The sequence below is a fragment of the Anomaloglossus baeobatrachus genome, chromosome 2, assembly GCF_048569485.1.
Source record: "Anomaloglossus baeobatrachus isolate aAnoBae1 chromosome 2, aAnoBae1.hap1, whole genome shotgun sequence".
Taxonomy (NCBI): domain Eukaryota; kingdom Metazoa; phylum Chordata; class Amphibia; order Anura; family Aromobatidae; genus Anomaloglossus; species Anomaloglossus baeobatrachus.
This window is the reverse complement of record NC_134354.1, coordinates 791,385,406-791,406,865: the sequence shown is the minus strand read 5'-3', so window position 1 is coordinate 791,406,865 and position 21,460 is coordinate 791,385,406. Positions and strand designations below refer to the sequence as shown.

At 50.6% G+C, this 21,460-nt stretch overlaps 1 protein-coding gene and 1 long non-coding RNA gene across 3 annotated transcripts in view; one reads left to right on the top strand and one right to left on the bottom strand.

Annotated features, from left to right (window-relative positions):
• The window catches only part of LOC142292353 (uncharacterized), a 102,108-nt gene that overhangs the window by 43,480 nt on the left and 37,168 nt on the right, over nucleotides 1-21,460 (top strand). Inside the window, exon 1 of one of the 2 annotated variants that reach the window (XM_075337667.1) lies at nucleotides 12,825-13,026. The exons of the other annotated variant lie outside the window; for it this stretch is intronic. The gene's annotated coding sequence lies outside the window, so the exon portion shown is untranslated. Of the gene's footprint in view, nucleotides 1-12,824; nucleotides 13,027-21,460 lie in introns of those variants that run through there. 2 annotated transcript variants of the gene reach the window in all.
• LOC142292354 (uncharacterized) lies at nucleotides 1,626-12,820 on the bottom strand. The gene is made up of 4 exons (XR_012750599.1): nucleotides 12,715-12,820; nucleotides 2,284-2,437; nucleotides 2,139-2,198; nucleotides 1,626-2,050 (listed from the first exon to the last, which is right to left on the bottom strand). It is a non-coding gene; the product is annotated as an uncharacterized LOC142292354 (long non-coding RNA).

Genomic DNA, 21,460 nt, shown 5'->3' with positions numbered 1-21,460 from the left:
AACTATTTAAGAAACATAGTGGAGGCGAGGCGGTCGATGAGAAACTCGTTAAAAAGAAAATCCAGGGACTGCGGACGGTCTACAAGAAGGAGGTGAACAAGGTGGAGAAGTCTAAAAAGTGTGGGGCCGGCACCGACCAGGTCTATGTATCTCCTTTGTGGTATTACAATCTACTAGAATTCACGAGGGACCAGGAGCTACCCAGAAGGATGGAAAGCTCATATATACCTGCCGAGGATGCGCAACCGGAGATCCCGATCGATGACATCACGTTAGACTCCACTGTTGTAGATGTAAGTACCTTATTTGCTTCACGGTACATAGCATTAAAAATTTGTATGTACATGCCATAGATGAATACAAAATAGTAACTTCTTGTTACCATGATTTATTGTGCAGTTTTGAAAAGTTATCCCTTCCAGTTCCGATAAGTACACTCCTTTTCAATTTTTGTCACACTTAAATTTAATATAATACTTATTAAAATGTATGGCTTTTACTTTAAAATAAATGTTCTGTTCCCGCAGAACTGAGCCAGATATGGTGACGCCACAAATGAATTACAACCCCACGACGTTTTCCCAGGCGATTGAGGCGGCTAATGAAGATCCTACGCCCTCTGCTGATATGCAGCGAACAAATATTCGGAAAAGGAAGGCCGCCCCAGTGTCATCCGCCGATTTTTATTCTTTAGCCCACAAAGTTCTTGCCCAGCAAAAAAGCGCACCAGTGGACACGTTTGCTACATTTGCGGCTGACAGACTAGGCAAACTGGAGGCCACACAGTGGGACCACGCAGAGAGACTCATGTTCGAGGTCCTAAGAAAGGCAGCACGAGGAGAACTTGAAGAGACTGTTACTTTAAGTAGTATGATCCAGCCAGATCCATCTACTTCATGGATTCAGCCACAGCCCCTCCGCAGTACGCCAAAGAGGATGCCTCCACCAAACTTACACCTTGAGCTTCCCCCCTAGTATACCCCCCCACAGTATCCCATTCAAATCGATCCATTTTATCTTAACTTTCGTCTCCCACCAGGCCAGGATATGCCACCCGATATGAAGATGGCAACTGAAATTGTTATTTGTGTGGAATTTTAATTGTTTTGGTTGTAATAATAAATTTCTTTTGGTTCAATCTTGCACCATACTGCCTCATTGGCATACCAACACAAAACCCCCACCCAGGTACACCACACAGCCAGTAAAGCCTAGTCAACCCTCACGACAATAAGGACACACCAGTGGGCGGGACCAGGCATATGGTACCGCCCACCTAGGGGTCCTGAGGTGTCAGGGGCGGGAACACAGGAGTCAAGTACTGACAGTTGAAGTGGAGGAGTCTGAAGCACAGCGGAGTCAGGGTTTGGGGCCCCTGGACTGGGTGGCAGATGGCAAGCAGGCTCACAGGCGACGGCGATCCGGTCGCGGGAGACCTGAAGTGTTATCCGTCAAAACCCACAGATATCCGGAGGGTCAGATTTTGCGAGCGGCAGCTCCCAACATACAGTAACGGGAGTGGACTTACACGTTCCAAGCGGAGTTGTCCCAGTGAAGACACTTTTTGAAATGACACATACCAAACAGCAGATATCCATTTTAAAGTTTTTATAAAACATGTAAATTGAAACCAAAAAATATTGAGAGGTAGCAACATCAACTGTTAGGAAGAGATGTTTGGAAGCAGGCTTGAGAGGGTGCAAGGCCCGAAAGAAGCCATTGATGACAGCCATACAAAGACAAAGGCGAAAACGGTGGGCATTGAAATATTCAAAATGGAGGAAGGACGAGTGCGAAAAAGTGGAAGAGTACAAGCCAGAGTGCTTGAGCTTCTCTGTGAAACATCCGATGAAAGTCTGGGACTGTATGGCAGCCAATGGTGTTGGAAGGCTTCCAAGTACAAGAAAAAGTTAACAGCTGCTGCCCTCCGCTTGGCCAGCCACATAACAGGCCAGCATCACAGCATGATGGTCGACTCTGGCCATCAGTCTCCTCTGTGCTGCACCTATGGACGAGTGAGAAGACAGGAGGTCTGCCAAAGTCGAGATTCCTATGGAGGGAATGGTAAATGTGTTTTAAATTATAATTTTTGTTTCTGCTTATTATTAAGAGGAACAAGATTCATGTTTAACACTTACGGCTTTCCTCCTCGTCTGACGCTGAGGGACTGATGGACCCCGACGTGGTTGGAATAACGTCTATGCAAACAAACAACACTTAATAGTACACGACAGCTTTATGTTTTGCAATTTATATGGAGCTTATTTAATGTGAAACAATTACCGGAAGCCGATCCAGCAGCTGCATCATGCTGTTGCTCCTCCCGGGGCTCTTCCTCCTGCCGGCCGGACTCTTAACGCGCGCCGCATAGTCATAAATTAGTGTAATCCGGACACCACCAAGATAGCAAAAATGTTCAGACAGAAAGCTGAGAGGCCTGAAGGTAACAAGAGATTGTTAACTGATGCTGAATTGTTTGGCAGAATAACCCAGATATTGCTATCAGACGGATATATTGAGGTCATGGATGAAGACGAGCAAGGAGATAGTATTTTCCTATAGGTCACCAAAGTCTGAGGATGGTTTTAGGGGCACTCGGAAAGGTAGTTTTGTTGCCCCGTCACAGCTTTATTCTGGACAAGTTCCGGAGTTATTCACAGATGCTGCAGCCCCACCCACCAGCCAAAATCCCTTAACTCTTTCTGTACTGCCCACTCCTGTCTCTATCCATCCAGAAATACCAATTGAGAAACCGTCCCCATATGACCCAGCCAGCCCAGTCGCCGATCCCCTCCCCTTGGATCCCCCTTCTTCCTCTAGGACACATAATGAGCCTTATCCCAAACCTGAGGAACAGCCCTCATTCAAATATGTCCCTTTCAACCCCACCCAGTCAGCGGCATTAATCCACTGCCTGCCAGATCCCAAAATTAACCCTATGCGATTTTATAGGAAAATGCTACAGGTCCACCAGTTAAATTCAGCTGCTCAGAAGGACCTGGTTAATTTCAAAGTAAAAGCAGGAGACAGTTTTTTGCCTTTAATGGAACCCCATCTCACAATGCCCCCAGGCACTGATGACACCACTTTCCAAAGTGGACAACAGTATTGTGCTGCTTTAAAAGATGGGCTCAAGATCAATTGGTGCAACAAGCCACTAATTTGAAGGATATTGTGCAGGAGAAAGGGGAATCTGCTGAAAAATATTATGCCAGGCTCCAACGAGTCTTTTTAGATCTCGGGTTCTAAGTGCTAATTTTAAAATAAGGTCTAAATTCAATTTTCCCTAGTCAAGATAATGTGCCCTAATGAAAGTAATAACGCCAATTCTAATAGCCCCTATAAATCATAAAGTTATGTTTAATAAATAAAATAAGTACTTAAGGGGCGAGTTATAGCCTGTAGTGTTGTATTACACAACAATCTCATGGAAAACACACACATTAATATATATATATATATATATATATATATATATATATATATATATATATATATTTATTAAAGTCCCAAGGGGGATAGGCCGCAAATAAGTTCCAAATAAAATATATCTAAATGGGGAAAATTTAAGGTTGATAATATTCACAGATATTTTATTAAGGGGGGACTGTGGAGGTGACCTGAGCTGTAGCCTGTTTGTTCAAACATAATAAGAATATCTGTATGTAAATAATCAAAATATAGATGTAGTTGCATAATTATCTGTTTATGTAGCCATCGCATAGACCCATAATATAATTCTAAGCTGTATAGTCATGAAGGGGTTACCAAGGATAAGTGAACAGATGTACAAATAATGGAAGTTTCCTAATTATGAGTAAAAGTCTTATCAGTAGTCTTCACACAGAAAGAATGTACTACAAACAAAGATGTGTTTTACAACATGCTGGGAGAAATTGAGGAGTGGAACACTCCCTTAAACTCTGTATTTTATTTTCAAGGCCGAAGGTGCCTTCTGTATAATTAAGTTTTTTCCAAATACACGAGTTAGTTGGTGACGCTGGCTCAATGAGAGAACATGTCTGTGTGGTCATTGTCTGATTCATTAATATCGGCACCGATATACAGCTAATATGGCACCGGCCTCTGAATATCCAAAACGAAGATACCGTTAGCTATCTTTACCCAAAATCTCTACCTTGACAGGACGACAAAGATGGCCGAAAGAGGCGGCGCCGGCACCGGACAACAGAGAAGTCCATCTGAGGGTATGTGCACACGTTGCTTTTTTTTCCGCGCGGAAAAAAACGCACCCTCTGGCAGAGGGGAGAATAGTAAACAATGCTTTTTGAGAAACAACGCATCGAAAACGCATGCGTTTTTCATGCGTTTTTTAAGACTTGTCAGTGTTAATAAAGTTGGTTGAACACAGACCTTTGGAAAAAAAAACCTGTGATGTCATTTCCTTCCCCACATTCTGTTTGGATAAATGGGAGGGCTTGATATGGAAGGAGCACCATTTGAATTTTGGAAAAGTTGAAATAAACTTTGCGCACCATGTCACATTAGCAGAGCCCCTTGGGTACCTACATGTCAGAAAACCCCCACAAGTGACCCCATTTTGTAATCTGCACCCCTCAAGGATTTTATTCAGGAGTATATTAAGCATTTTGAATCCACAGCTACTTCACCCAAAATGTTGCTGTAGCAACAATATTCTCACTTTTAGGCCCGTTTCACACGTCAGTGAAAAACACTGACGTTTTTCACTGGCGTGTAAAACACGCACATGTCCCTCCGTGTGCCGTGATTCACGGCACACATGGGTTGTCTAAGTGCAATACGGGCTCCGTTCTCCGTGGCCCGTGATTGCACTTAGAGATTAACTCACCTGTGCCCGCTCCCGCTCTCCATGGTGCTGATCGCTCCCGCGGTGCAGCATCCGGCCGGCCTTGACCCCCGCAGCAGCTGCTTCCAGGTCGGCTGTGTCGCACATCATGAATATGCGCGACAATAATGAGCCGGCTCAGAAGCAGCAAGCTGCACGGGCTGCAGAGGACATCGCTGGACGCCGGGTGAGTTAAAATGATTTTTATTTTAAAAGCACGTTTTTTTCTGGCACATGTTTCACGGACCACACCACTGCGTGGTCCGTGGAACATCAGTGATGCCAGAAAAAAATGGACATGTCTCCGTGCGGCAATCACGCACACGCGGGTACGCTGCACGGAGACACGTGCAGTGAAAAATCACTGATGTGTGAGCAGACCCATTCATTATAATGGGTCTGCGTATGTCAGTGATTCTGGTACGTTTAAAAAAAAAAAAGCACAAACGTACCAGAATCACTGACGTGTGAAAGAGGCCTAAGGCTATGTGGCCATGATCCAGCGACACGGCGTCTAGTACCCAGTGTCAGCCTTCCTGCAGAGATGTGAGTGTTTCCCACGGGAGAACGTAGCTGCCCATGCCCACGATTTGGGTTCAGGCTGCTGTGGAGCTCTATGCTACCTGCAGAGAACACTCATCTCCGCAGCATAAATTGACATGCTGAGGCTCGGGAAGCTGCGCCACCGGTCGGTTTATGCTGCGGAGAAGAGAAGCACAGTGGGCATGAGATTTCTAAAAATCCTTCCACTGTGCTTCTACTGCACAACGCAGCGTCATGGACGCAGGGAAAACAATCTGCGCCCAAAACGCTGCAAACCCCGATTGTGGGCATCCAGCCTAAAAAGCGTCAATGGAGGTCAAATATATATACAACGTCCCACCCCCCCCTGCATATTCTAAGCTCATTAGCTGGCACCTTTAGTACCTTTCATGTGGCACTAAAGGGTGCCTAGCCTAGTTTTTATCACAAAAACAAAAAAAAAAATGGCGTGGGGTCCCCCTTATTTTTGATAGCCAGTCAGGGTAAAGCAGACAGCTGTAGCCTGCAAACCACAGCTGGCAGCTTCATCTTGTCTGGTGATCTATTTGGAGGGCTCCCCAGGTTTTTTTTTTTTTAATTTATAAATAAAAATAATAAAAAAACAACAACATGGGGTCCCCCCAAATTAGATCACCAGCCAAGGTGAAGCTGACAGCTGGGGTCTGGTATTCTCAGGGTGGGAAGAGCCATGGTTATTGGACTCTTCCCAGCCTAAAAATAGCAGGCCACAGCCGCCCCAGAAGTGGCGCATCCATTAGATGCGCCAATCCTGGCGCTTCGCCCCAACTCATCCCGCGCCCTGGTGCGTTGGCTAACGGGGTAATAAATGGGGTTGATACCAGATGTGTAATGTCACCTGGCATCAAGCCCAGCAATTAGTGATGTCACGGCGTCTATCAGACACCCGACATAACTAATTGACAGTAAACAAAAGCAAAAAAAGACAACAAAAAATTTTTTATTAGAAAAAACACTCCCCAAATCATTCCCTTGTTCTCCAATTTAATAAAAAAAATGGGTCCGCAGAAATCCATTTGGATGTCCCACGTCGCCTCTGGACCTTCTAGAATATGGGGGCACGTTCAGGGAACGTATCCCCCATTTTCTAGGAGGGCAGACCCTCCATTTGAGGAGAGTGGGTGCAAAAATCTGCACCCACTCTCCCCGGGTCACAGCTGCAGACTGCCGAGCAGCCAGCACAGCTCACACTGAACACTGTGCTGGCTGTCAGCTGCTCTGCACATGTGACCGGCCAGCGTCTGCTGTGAAGGAGGAGGGAGCCGCGGGGGATCAGCGCTGCGACCGGACAGGTATGTATGACACCGGGGGGAATTGGGGTGAACGGGCAGGGCCTGGGGAACAGTTTTCTGTCGCATGTGTTATTGCACATGCGACAGAAATCATAGGAGCAGGGCGGCCGGTGCGCTACCAAGCGCGCGGCCATGTTGGATTTTCGGGAGGGGGGGGGGGGGGTCGGGGCGGGCACTTTGGCGACACCGGGGGCTTTGCCAGGAAGTGAGGTCAACAGGAAACCTCTTGACCTCACTTCCAGGTAAATGCCTGCGTTCTGGCGTGCCGACAAAGGCCGCGGACCGCAACAAAAAAGCAGGTCCATGCGGTGTAGCTGCGTTCTGACCCCACATCATTGATTTAATGGGGGAGAGAACGCAGCCACAACGCACAAAAGAAGTGACATGCTGCTTTTCTTTCCGCACCGATTTTTGGCATCCAAAACGCTGCGGAAAGAAACGCAGCGTGTGCACTGATTTTTCAGCTTTTTCATACCCTTTGCTGGGAAAGCTGAACGCATGCAATTTGCCACTGAAACGCTGCGGTTCAAAACGCAGCGTTTCCGCGGTAAAAAACGCAACGTGTGCACACAGCCTGACTCAAATCCACCGCAGTGCGACCGTTAGCTAAATATTATAAAGTGTTTTTTTACATTCTACACAGCGGCCTGGGCTCTTACAGTCATATGAAAAAGTTTGGGCACCCCTATTAATGTTAAGCTTTTTTCTTTATAACAATTTTGGTTTTTACAACAGGTATTTCAGTTTGATATATCTAATAACTGATGGACTGAGTAATATTTCTGGATTGAAATGAGGTTTATTGTACTAACAGAAAATGTGCAATCCGCATTTAAACAAAATTTGACCGGTGCAAAAGTATGGGCACCCTTATCAATTTCTTGATTTGAACACTCCTAACTACTTTTTACTGACTTACTAAATTGGTTTTGTAACCTCATTAAGCTTTGAACTTCATAGGCAGGTGTATCCAAACATGAGAAAAGGTATTCAAGGTGGCCACTTGCAAGTTGTTCTCCTATTTGAATCTCCTATGAAGAGTGGCATCATGGGCTCCTCAAAACAACTCTGAAATGATCTGAAAACAAAGATTATTCAACATAGTTGTTCAGGGGAAGGATACAAAAAGTTGTCTCAGAGATTTAAACTGTCAGTTTCCACTGTGAGGAGCATAGTAAGGAAATGGAAGAACACAGGTACAGTTCTTGTTAAGCCCAGAAGTGGCAGGCCAAGAAAAATATCAGAAAGGCAGAGAAGAAGAATAGTGAGAACAGTCAAGGACAATCCACAGACCACCTCCAAAGACCTGCAGCATCATCTTGCTGCAGATGGTGTCAATGTGCATCGGTCAACAATACAGCGCACGTTGCACAAGGAGAAGCTGTATGGGAGAATGATGCGAAAGAAGCCGTTTCTGCAAGCACGCCACAAACAGAGTCGCCTGAGGTATGCAAAAGCACATTTGGACAAGCCAGTTACATTTTGGAAGAAGGTCCTGTGGACTGATGAAACAAAGATTGAGTTGTTTGGTCATACAAAAAGGCGTTATGCATGGAGGCAAAAAAACACGACATTCCAAGAAAAGCACTTGCTACCCACAGTAAAATTTGGTGGAGGTTCCATCATGCTTTGGGGCTGTGTGGCCAATGCCGGCACCGGGAATCTTGTTAAAGTTGAGGGTTGCATGGATTCAACTCAGTATCAGCAGATTCTTGACAATAATGTGCAAGAATCAGTGACGAAGTTGAAGTTACGCAGGGGATGGATATTTCAGCAAGACAATGATCCAAAACACCGCTCCAAATCTACTCAGGCATTCATGCAGAGGAACAATTACAATGTTCTGGAATGGCCATCCCAGTCCCCAGACCTGAATATCATTGAACATCTGTGGGATGATGTGAAGCGGCTGTCCATGCTCGGCGACCATCAAACCTAACTGAACTGGAATTGTTTTGTAAGCAGGAATGGTCAAATCTACCTTCATCCAGGATCCAGGAACTCATTAAAAGCTACAGGAAGCGACTAGATGCTGGGATTTCTGCAAAAGGAGGATCTACAAAATATTAATGTCACTTTTATGTTGAGGTGCCCATACTTTTGCACCGGTCAAATTTTGTTTAAATGCAGATTGCACATTTTCTGTTAGTACAATAAACCTCATTTCAATCCAAAAATATTACTGAGACCATCAGTTATTAGATATATGAGACTGAAATAGCAAAAACCCAAATTGTTATAAAGAGAAAAGGGTAACATTAATAGGGGTGCACAAACTTTTTCATATGACTGTATATACAGCATTCTAACATGCTGTATATAACACACTCGTGGTAGCCGCAGTTTATAGGTCGACAAACTGGTTACAGGTTTCCTTTAAAGGGTATAAACCAAAAAATTTGTGTAGGAATTGCAGCCATTTTTCTATAAAGCCTCCACATTTCAGAGATTTAAAAATAATTGGACAAACTTTCCCACAAATAAAATGCTCATTTTTAACACTTTGTAGAGAATACTTTGCAGCAATGAAGGCCTGAAGTCTAGAAGCCATGGATGTCAAACGCTGGGTTTTCTCATTTGTGAGGCTTTGCTGACCTTTACTGTAACAGGGCAGAGCGAAGTGCTGCTTAAAGGGAACCTATCACCTGAAATTTCGCTATTAAACTAAAAGCATCCCCTTCTGCAGCTCCTGGGCTGCGTTCTAGAAAGGTTCCTCTTGCTACTGGCCCCCCTTTCAGACCTAAATAAACACTTTATAAAATCTTACCTTTCGGTATGCTAATGAGCTTTTCTGGCCCCGGGGACGGGCTGCATTGCGTCCGTTATTCCCTCTCCTGCCGATGTTCGCCGTCCCCCAGTGTTGATTGACAGATGAGACCGCCGCTCTCATGTTACTCAGTGCTCCTGAAGTCTCGCGGATGCCCAGTGGCAGTATCGTGGGACTGAGCACAGTTCAAATTGCGAGCGCCGGTGATATCGCGCAGGCGTGAGATTATGAGCGGGTACTTTAATGACGCTGGTGATGACAATGTCATCACTAGCGTCATCCATGTAGCCGCCCATAATCTCATGCATGCCAGGTGGCACTATCGCGGGACTGAGCACAGTTCAAATTGCGAGCGCCGGTGATCGTATTGCGCAGGTGCGAGATTATGGGCGGGTACTTGAATGACGCTGGTGATGACATCACCAGCATCATTCAAGTACCCGCCCATAATCTCGCGCTTGCGCAATACGATCACCGGCGCTCGCAATTTGAACTGTGCTCAGTCCCGCGATACTGCCACTGGGCACGTGTGAGACTTCAGGAGCACTAACATGAGAGCGGTGGTCTCATCTGTCAATCAACACTGGGGGACAGCGAACATCGGCAGGAGAGGGAATAACGGACGCAATACAGCCCGTCCCTGGGGCCAGAAAAGCTCATTAGCATACCAAAAGGTAAGATTTTATAAAGTGTTTATTTAGGTCTGAAAGGGGGGCCAGTAGCAAGAGGAACCTTTCTAGAACGCAGCCCAGGAGCTGCAGAAGGGGATGCTTTTAGTTTAATAGCGAAATTTCAGGTGACAGGTTCCCTTTAAGGTGCTTGTTTTAGTTTAGAAGGCCAAAATCTAGTGACAGGTTCCTTGTAAGATAAAAGTAGCCTGGTCGGTTTATTCCTGTGTGGTATGTGAATGACTTATTACACGGGGCGATGCAGCAGAGTGCTGCGACTGATCACTCGCTCATTAAAGGGGTCGTCCTGGACTGACGTAACCCAGACCAGAGATCAGAGGTGCTGCATATAACTCACTCCTATAGATATCAGAGAACACACCCCATTATATAACCTCCAAATCCCACCACAGACACCCCCCTCACCCAACCTCAAAATCCCACCACAGACACCCCCCTCACCCAACCTCAAAATCCCACCACAGACACCCCCCTCACCCAACCTCAAAATCCCACCACAGACACCCCCCTCACCCAACCTCAAAATCCCACCACAGACACCCCCCTCACCCAACCTCAAAATCCCACCACAGACACCCCCCTCACCCAACCTCAAAATCCCACCACAGACACCCCCCTCACCCAACCTCAAAATCCCACCACAGACACCCCCCTCACCCAACCTCAAAATCCCACCACAGACACCCCCCTCACCCAACCTCAAAATCCCACCACAGACACCCCCCTCACCCAACCTCAAAATCCCACCACAGACACCCCCCTCACCCAACCTCAAAATCCCACCACAGACACCCCCCTCACCCAACCTCAAAATCCCACCACAGACACCCCCCTCACCCAACCTCAAAATCCCACCACAGACACCCCCCTCACCCAACCTCAAAATCCCACCACAGACACCCCCCTCACCCAACCTCAAAATCCCACCACAGACACCCCCCTCACCCAACCTCAAAATCCCACCACAGACACCCCCCTCACCCAACCTCAAAATCCCACCACAGACACCCCCCTCACCCAACCTCAAAATCCCACCACAGACACCCCCCTCACCCAACCTCAAAATCCCACCACAGACACCCCCCTCACCCAACCTCAAAATCCCACCACAGACACCCCCCTCACCCAACCTCAAAATCCCACCACAGACACCCCCCTCACCCAACCTCAAAATCCCACCACAGACACCCCCCTCACCCGTTACACAACCTCAAATCCCACCACAGACACCCCCCTCACCCGTTACACAACCTCAAATCCCACCACAGACACCCCCCTCACCCGTTACACAACCTCAAATCCCACCACAGACACCCCCCTCACCCGTTACACAACCTCAAATCCCACCACAGACACCCCCCTCACCCGTTACACAACCTCAAATCCCACCACAGACACCCCCCTCACCCGTTACAACCTCAAATCCCACCACAGACACCCCCCTCACCCGTTACACAACCTCAAATCCCACCACAGACACCCCCTCACCCGTTACACAACCTCAAATCCCACCACAGACACCCCCCTCACCCGTTACAACCTCAAATCCCACCACAGACACCCCCCTCACCCGTTACACAACCTCAAATCCCACCACAGACACCCCCTCACCCGTTACACAACCTCAAATCCCACCACAGACACCCCCCTCACCCGTTACAACCTCAAATCCCACCACAGACACCCCCCTCACCCCCGTTACAACCTCAAATCCCACCACAGACACCCCCCTCACCCCCGTTACACAACCTCAAATCCCACCACAGACACCCCCCTCACCCCCGTTACACAACCTCAAATCCCACCACAGACACCCCCCTCACCCCCGTTACACAACCTCAAATCCCACCACAGACACCCCCCTCACCCGTTACACAACCTCAAATCCCACCACAGACACCCCCCTCACCCGTTACACAACCTCAAATCCCACCACAGACACCCCCCTCACCCGTTACACAACCTCAAATCCCACCACAGACACCCCCCTCACCCGTTACACAACCTCAAATCCCACCACAGACACCCCCCTCACCCGTTACAACCTCAAATCCCACCACAGACACCCCCCTCACCCGTTACAACCTCAAATCCCACCACAGACACCCCCCTCACCCGTTACAACCTCAAATCCCACCACAGACACCCCCCTCACCCGTTACACAACCTCAAATCCCACCACAGACACCCCCCTCACCCGTTACACAACCTCAAATCCCACCACAGACACCCCCTCACCCGTTACACAACCTCAAATCCCACCACAGACACCCCCTCACCCGTTACACAACCTCAAATCCCACCACAGACACCCCCTCACCCGTTACACAACCTCAAATCCCACCACAGACACCCCCCTCACCCGTTACACAACCTCAAATCCCACCACAGACACCCCCCTCACCCGTTACAACCTCAAATCCCACCACAGACACCCCCCTCACCCGTTACAACCTCAAATCCCACCACAGACACCCCCCTCATCCAGTTTACACCCCCAAATCCCACTAGTCTCATCTTCCCCCTCCCCTCATTATACGTCCTACATTCCACCAACACCCTCCAAATTCCCCTCACAGAGGACACGCTGGTGACGCCACTTGCAGCTTCTTCTCAGTGGTGAAGAGTGCGCGCTAACCAGAACGCGCCTGGAAAGCCGCCACGTGACCAGTGACGTACATTCTAGCGTCTACCTGACCGCGCGGCGGTGACTCCTGCACTATGAGGAAGGAGACAGGAGAGCGGCCGCACGGGATGCCGGGAGATGTAGTTTCCAGGGACAGGAAATGCTGCTGCAGAACTGAGGGGAATGGAGGAGACAAATCTCATCACAAAACCAGGAAACCTCCGAGAAAACCTCCCCCGGAGAAGACGCAGTGACCCTCTCCGGTATATGTGCGCCTCCTCCTCCTCCTCTCCGGTATATGTGCGCCTCCTCCTCCTCTCCGGTATATGTGCTCCTCCTCCTCTCCGGTATATGTGCTCCTCCTCCTCCTCCTCTCCGGTATATGTGCTCCTCCTCCTCCTCCTCTCCGGTATATGTGCGCCTCCTCCTCCTCCTCCTCTCCGGTATATGTGCTCCTCCTCCTCTCCGGTATATGTGCGCCTCCTCCTCCTCTCCGGTATATGTGCGCCTCCTCCTCCTCTCCGGTATATGTGCTCCTCCTCCTCCTCTCCGGTATATGTGCTCCTCCTCCTCCTCTCCGGTATATGTGCTCCTCCTCCCTCCTCTCTGGTATATGTGCTCGTCCTCCCTCCTCTCTGGTATATGTGCTCGTCCTCCCTCCTCTCTGGTATATGTGCTCCTCCTCCCTCCTCTCCGGTATATGTGCGCCTCCTCCTCCTCCTCTCCGGTATATGTGCGCCTCCTCCTCCTCCTCTCCGGTATATGTGCGCCTCCTCCTCCTCTCCGGTATATGTGCGCCTCCTCCTCCTCTCCGGTATATGTGCGCCTCCTCCTCCTCTCCGGTATATGTGCTCCTTCTCCTCTCCGGTATATGTGCTCCTTCTCCTCTCCTCTCCGGTATATGTGCTCCTCCTCCTCCTCTCCGGTATATGTGCTCCTCCTCCTCCTCTCCGGTATATGTGCTCCTCCTCCCTCCTCTCCGGTATATGTGCTCCTCCTCCTCCTCTCCGGTATATGTGCGCCTCCTCCTCCTCTCCGGTATATGTGCTCCTCCTCCTCCTCTCCGGTATATGTGCTCCTCCTCCTCCTCTCCGGTATATGTGCTCCTCCTCCTCCTCTCCGGTATATGTGCTCCTCCTCCTCTCCGGTATATGTGCTCCTCCTCCTCCTCCTCTCCGGTATATGTGCGCCTCCTCCTCCTCCTCTCCGGTATATGTGCTCCTCCTCCTCCTCCTCTCCGGTATATGTGCTCCTCCTCCTCCTCTCCGGTATATGTGCTCCTCCTCCTCTCCGGTATATGTGCTCCTCCTCCTCCTCTCCGGTATATGTGCTCCTCCTCCTCCTCTCCGGTATATGTGCTCCTCCTCCTCCTCCTCTCCGGTATATGTGCTCCTCCTCCTCCTCCTCTCCGGTATATGTGCGCCTCCTCCTCCTCCTCCTCTCCGGTATATGTGCTCTTCCTCCTCCTCTCCGGTATATGTGCTCTTCCTCCTCCTCTCCGGTATATGTGCGCCTCCTCCTCCTCTCCGGTATATGTGCTCCTCCTCCTCCTCTCCGGTATATGTGCTCCTCCTCCTCCTCTCCGGTATATGTGCTCCTCCTCCTCCTCTCCGGTATATGTGCTCCTCCTCCTCCTCTCCGGTATATGTGCGCCTCCTCCTCCTCTCCGGTATATGTGCGCCTCCTCCTCCTCTCCGGTATATGTGCGCCTCCTCCTCCTCTCCGGTATATGTGCGCCTCCTCCTCCTCTCCGGTATATGTGCGCCTCCTCCTCCTCTCTGGTATATGTGCGCCTCCTCCTCCTCTCTGGTATATGTGCGCCTCCTCCTCCTCTCTGGTATATGTGCGCCTCCTCCTCCTCTCCGGTATATGTGCTCCTCCTCCTGTCTCCTCACAGTGCGGGGAGGATCCGCCCTGACACCCGTTCCCCCGGCTCCATACAAACTTCCCGGAAAAGTGCAAATGTGTGATTGTATGTACAGTATGTGTGACTATGTGTGTGTATATGTATATAAAATTGTGTGATTGTGTGTATATGTATATATAATGTGTGACTATGTGTGTGTATATGTGTGATATACAGTATATGTGTGATTGTATGTGTGCGCGTATATGTGTGATTGTATGTATGTGTGCGTGTATATGTGTGATTGTATGTATGTGTGCGTGTATATGTGTGATTGTATGTATGTGTGCGCGTATATGTGTGATTGTATGTGTGCGTGTATATGTGTGATTGTATGTGTGCGTGTATATGTGTGATATATATGTGTGATTGTATGTATGTGTGCGCGTATATGTTTGTGTATTGTTCTGTGTGATGTGTGTATATTTGTACTCAGTGATTATATATATACTAGAAGGTGCCGGATTGTAAGGTATGGGGTGGTGTAGAATGTGTATGTAGCAGATGGAATAATAAGGGAATGAATGCACTGGAGGGGTTAGGGTTAATATTCTTATCATTGTTTATTGGTTTTAAAATGACAAACAGAAGGAGCAGTTTTACTAGATGAGTGTAATGTGTAATGATGTCCGTGGCTTGTAATGAGAGAAGCCATCAACAGTGGAAAGTGAAGTAAACATATTTTTGTACACCACATTTTGTGTGAAGACCTAATGTGTCCTAATTACCTAATTGGGGTGTGTGTGTGTAGCCGAGCGGGGCCATGTGTGCGGGGGCGGAGCCAAGCGGGGGGGTGTGTGTAGCCGAGCGGGGCCATGTGTGCGGGGGCGGAGCCAAGCGGGGGGGTGTGTGTAGCCAAGCGGGGCCATGTGTGCGGGGGCGGAGCCAAGCGGGGGGGGTGTGTGTAGCCGAGCGGGGCCATGTGTGTGGGGGGTGGAGCCGAGCGGGGCCATGGCGCTGACGACGTCAGTGTTGGGGACAGGTGACTATGTGTGTGTGTGTGTGTGTGTGTGTGCGTGCGCGTGTGGTCAGTGTATACATGCGGGTGGTGGGGTGGAGCTGAGTGGGGTAATGTTGAGGTGGGTATGTGTCGGCTGGGTTGCCGGTGTGGGCTCCCGGGGGTGCAGCACTCACCGGGGAGTCGGGGCTCCGTGTGGGTGCGGGGTAAAGTGTCGTGCGTCGTCCTGTCGGCCGTAGTCCGGGCTGTTAGCTGAGCCGTTGGTCGCAGGCTCTTTAGTGCGCGCGGTGCGGCGACGGTTGTCACTGTAATGATGTAATTTTGGAGCCGGACAGACAGAATATGGCAATTATATATATATATATATATATATATATATATATATATATATATATATATATATATATATAGATGTCTCATGCTTGTGTGAAATGTTCGTGTACATATAGATAGTTATATGTGCGTGTGACTGTAGAATATGTGCGTATATCTGTGCGGATACTGATCTCTGACACCTCCCCGCACACTCAGAGGCTCCTTTTCCTGCGGAGTTCTCAGATATCCCAGCGTCACCTCCATGATCCGTGCAGACGCCGTCGTTGGGGGGGCATGGTGGGAGTCCGGTTCCACTTTCCAGGGGGCAGAGAAGATGTCAGGAGGGGAAGAAAGTCAGTCCGATTGGGGTAGTGAGTTCCAAAGTAAGAGGGAAACGCGGTAGAGACCCTGGAGATGGCGTTGTGAGGAGAGCAGAGATCTTGGAGTTCTGTGCGAGGGGAGCCGAAATCTTGGGGTTCTGTGCGAGGGGTGCCGAAATCTTGGGGTTCTGAGCGAGGGGAGCCGAGATCTTGGGGTTCTGTGCGAGGATAGCAGAGATGTTGGGGTTCTGTGCGAGGATAGAAGAGATGTTGGGGTTCTGTGTGGGGGGAGCAGAGATGTTGGGGTTATGTGTGGGGGGAGCAGAGATGTTGGGGTTCTGTGTGGGGGGAGCCGAGATGTTGGGGTTCTGTGCGGGGGGAGCCGAGATGTTGGGGTTCTGTGCGGGGGGAGCCGAGATGTTGGGGTTCTGTGCGGGGGGAGCCGAGATGTTGGGGTTCTGTGCGGGGGGAGCCGAGATGTTGGGGTTCTGTGCAGGGGGAACTGAGATGTTGGGGTTCTGTGCGGGGGGAGCTGAGATGTTGGGGTTCTCTGCGGGGGGAGCTGAGATGTTGGGGTTCTGTGCGGGGAGCGCCGAGATCTTGGGGTTCTGTGCGGGGGGAGCAGAGATCTTGGGGTTCTGTGTGGGGAGGTTTCCAGAGATCATGGAGGGGACGGGTTGGAGAAGATCTGGTAGGAGTTGAATTCTCTGAGTAGTGAGGGAAGAGGTGGATTATCTGGCAGCAGAATGGACCGAGGGGCACAAAAGTGTTCAGAGGAGACAGAGCGACTGATTTCTTCGGCGCTCTATTGGGAGACCCAGACGATTGGGTGTATAGCACTGCCTCCGGAGGCCACACAAAGCAATTACACTAAAAAGTGTAAGGCCCCTCCCCTTCTGGCTATACACCCCCAGTGGGATCACTGGCTCACCAGTTTTCTGCTTTGTGCGAAGGAGGTCAGACATCCACGCATAGCTCCACTGTTTGTAGTCAGCAGTAGCTGCTGGCTCTATCGGATGGAAGAAAAGAGGGCCCATATAGGGCCCCCAGCATGCTCCCTTCTCACCCGCGGTGGTGCTTGTAAGGTTGAGGTACCTATTGCTGGTACAGAGGCTGGAGCCCACATGCTGTTTTCCTTCCACATCCCCTGAAGGGCTCTGTGGAAGTGGGATCTTGCCGGCCCCCAAGCCCTGGGGCCGGGCTCCATCCACAGACCCATAGAACCTGCTGGATTGGGAGCGGGAGTGCCGTTCAGGGACAAGGCCCTGCAACTTTCAGGTACTCTGTGTCCCCGGCAGGCACGGACACTCTCAGGGCTTGCTGAGCGTTGTAGTGCGCCGGGGACAGTGGCGCTGTACGCTGGGGGTTAGGTCACTGCAGCTTTGCTGAGTGACGTTGTGTGTTGGGAACTACTGCGCCGACCGCTCCTGGAGCGGCGGCGCAGCTGCGACTTGTGGTGCGCCGGGGGCTTTGCGCCGACCGCGCTTTTACGGCGGCGGCGCTTCTAACTTTAGCCCCCGGCTTCTGCGGCCTAGCGCCGCTTCGTTCCCGCCCCCACCCTGTCAATCAGGGTAGGGGAGAGACGCTGCTCAATGGCAGCGCCGAGGGCTGGAGCTTTATTTACATGCTCCAGCCCTCTCACTAGGCACAGGGGGAAGCAGACTTCCCGCTCTTCGTCGGTGTACGCCCAGGGCCCGCCCCCCTCTCCACAAGGACGCCGGCAGCCATTACACATGCGGTCTGGCTGGGGAAAGGCAGCAGGCTCTGGGAGACCCAGACTAAAGGGATTTCTGGCGACCACACACCGCTCCTAAGCGGGCGGTAAGCTGCACAGTAGTGCTGGCCCCACTAGTGCTTCAGTGATATATTAGTGTACTTTTTTCTTGGTACCATATATATATATAGTTGCACTGTAAGGTCGCTTCTTGGCTGGACACCCTGTACTGCTCTGAGGAGGCAGCAACATGTCATCCGCAAAACGCAAGGGTGCCAAGGCACGGGCTGTGTGCACTGTTTGTACTGCATGTGGGGCTGATCTACCGGCAGGCTCCAATGATTCACATTGTGTGCAATGTTCAGTCCCAGTGGCACTTCGTCAGCCAGAGCCTATGGTGGTGGTAGCCCAGGCAGAGACGCCTGTGAACCCTGCCCCGGTGACGGGAACAGACTTTGCAGTGTTTGCTGATAAAATGTCTGAGGCTATGACAAAAATCCTGGAGACCTTGCAGGCCAGGCCAGTTCCTCAGACCTTGGACACTGCTGTGGCTATGCTCTCTGGTCCCCCTCAGTTGGAACTAATCCGTACTTCAAGGGGGTCTCAAGCATCACAAGCTGAAGTCTCTGACTCAGATGACAGTCCCAGGCAGCCTAAGCGAGCTCGCTGGGAAAGACCCTCGACGTCATCACACTGCTCAGGGTCTCAGCGAGAAGAGTCTCTCTGTGATGAGACTGAGGACGGTGATCAGGATTCTAATCCTGAGGCCCCTCTCAATCTGGATGCCCCTGATGGTGACGCCATGGTTAATGACCTTATATCGGCGATTAATAGACTGTTGGATATTTCTCCCCCAGCTCCTTCAGCAGAGGAGGCAGCTGCACAGCAGGAGAAGTTCCATTTCCTGTATCCCAAGCGTAAATTAAGTGCTTTTTTGGACCACTCTGACTTCAGAGAATCAATCCAGAAGCACGACGCTCATCCAGACAAGCGTTTCTCTAAACGTTCTAAGGATACCCGTTATCCTTTTCCCTCTGAAGTGGCCAAACGCTGGACCCAGTGCCCAAAGGTGGATCCTCCAATTTCCAAGCTTGCGGCTAGATCCATAGTCGCAGTAGAGGATGGCGCTTCACTTAAAGATGCCAACGACAGACAGATGGACCTTTGGTTGAAATCTGTCTATGAAGCTATCGGCGCGTCGTTTGCTCCAGCATTCGCGGCCGTGTGGGCACTACAAGCTATTTCAGCTGGTTTAGCACAGGTGGATGCTATCATGCATCCAGCAGTGCCACAGGTGGCGTCCCTAACTTCGCAAATGTCTGCGTTTGCGACCTATGCTATCAATGCTGTCCTAGAATCTACGAGCCGTACCTCTATGGCGGCCGCCAATTCTGTGGTTTTGCGCAGAGCCTTATGGTTAAAGGACTGGAAAGCAGATGCTGGTTCCAAAAAATGCTTAACCAGCTTGCCATTATCTAGAGACAGACTGTTTGGTGAGCCATTGGCTGAAATCATAAAACAGTCCAAGGGTAAGGACTCTTCCTTGCCACAGCCCAGAGCAAGTAAACCTCAACAGAAAAAGTGGCAGTCGAGGTTTCGGTCCTTTCGAGGCTCGGGCAAGCCCCAATTCTCCTCGTCCAAAGGGACTCAGAAAGGACAAGGGAGCTCAGATTCCTGGCGGGCTCACTCACGCCCCAGGAAAGCAAATGGAGGAACCGCTTCCAAGGCGGCTACCTCATGACTTTCGGCCTCCTCCCTCCGCATCCTCGGTCGGTGGCAGGCTCTCCCGCTTTTGCGACATTTGGCTGTCACAGGTCAAAGACCGGTGGGTAACAGACATTTTGTCTCGCGGGTACAGAATCGAGTTCAGTTCTCGGCCTCCACTTCGGTTCTTCAGAACCTCCCCACACCCCAACCGAGCAGATGCCCTGCTGCAGGCGGTGGACTCTCTAAGAGCAGAAGGAGTCGTGATCCCTGTCCCCCCTCTGGAACGGGGGCGAGGATTTTACTCCAATCTCTTTGTGGTTCCAAAAAAGGACGGCTCCTTCCGTCCTGTTCTGGACCTAAAACTGCTCAACAAGCATGTGAACGCCAGGCGGTTCCGGATGGAATCCCTCCGCTCAGTCATTGCCTCAATGTCCCAAGGAGATTTCCTAGCATCAATAGACATCAAAGATGCTTATCTCCACGTGCCGATTGCTACGGAGCACCAACGCTTTCTGCGCTTCGTGATAGGAGACGAACATCTTCAGTTCGTGGCTCTGCCATTTGGTCTGGCGACAGCCCCCCGGGTGTTCACCAAGATCATGGCAGCAGTGGTAGCAGTCTTGCACTCTCACGGACACTCTGTGATCCCTTACTTGGACGATCTACTGGTCAAGGCACCCTCTCAGGAGGCATGCCAACTCAGCCTGAATTTTGCACTGGAGACTCTCCAGGCGTTCGGGTGGATCATCAACTTCCCAAAGTCAAATCTGTCACCGACCCAATCACTAACGTATCTTGGCATGGAGTTTCATACTCTCTCAGCGATAGTGAAGCTTCCGCTGAGCAAGCAGCGGTCACTACAGACAGGGGTGCAGGCTCTCCTTCAAAGTCAGTCGCACTCCTTAAGACGCCTCATGCACTTCCTCGGGAAGATGGTGGCGGCAATAGAGGCGGTTCCGTTTGCGCAGTTTCATCTGCGTCCACTTCAATGGGACATTCTCCGCCAATGGGACGGGAAGTCGACATCCCTGGACAGGAAAGTCTCCCTTTCCCAGACGGCCAAGGACTCTCTGCAGTGGTGGCTCCTTTCCACCTCATTATCACAGGGAAGATCCTTCCTACCACCGTCCTGGGCGGTGGTCACGACAGACGCGAGTCTGTCAGGGTGGGGAGCAGTGTTTCTCCACCACAGGGCTCAGGGTACGTGGACTCAGCAGGAGTCCAGCCTTCAGATCAATGTTCTGGAAATCAGAGCAGTGTTTCTTGCCCTACTAGCCTTCCAGCAGTGGCTGGAAGGGAAGCAGATCCGAATTCAATCGGACAACTCCACAGCGGTGGCATACATCAATCACCAAGGAGGGACTCGCAGTCGGCAAGCCTTCCAGGAAGTCCGGCGCATTATGATGTGGGTGGAAGCCACGGCCTCCACCATATCCGCAGTTCACATCCCCGGCGTAGAAAACTGGGAAGCAGACTTCCTCAGTCGCCAGGGCATGGACGCAGGGGAATGGTCCCTTCACCCGGACGTGTTTCAGGAAATCTGTCGCCGATGGGGAAGGCCGGACGTCGACCTAATGGCGTCCCGGCACAACAACAAGGTCCCAACCTTCATGGCACGGTCTCGCGATCAAAGAGCTCTAGCAGCAGACGCCCTAGTGCAAGATTGGTCGCAGTTCCGGCTCCCTTATGTGTTTCCACCTCTGGCACTCTTGCCCAGAGTGCTACGCAAGATCAGATCCGACTGCAGCCGCGTCATACTCGTCGCTCCAGACTGGCC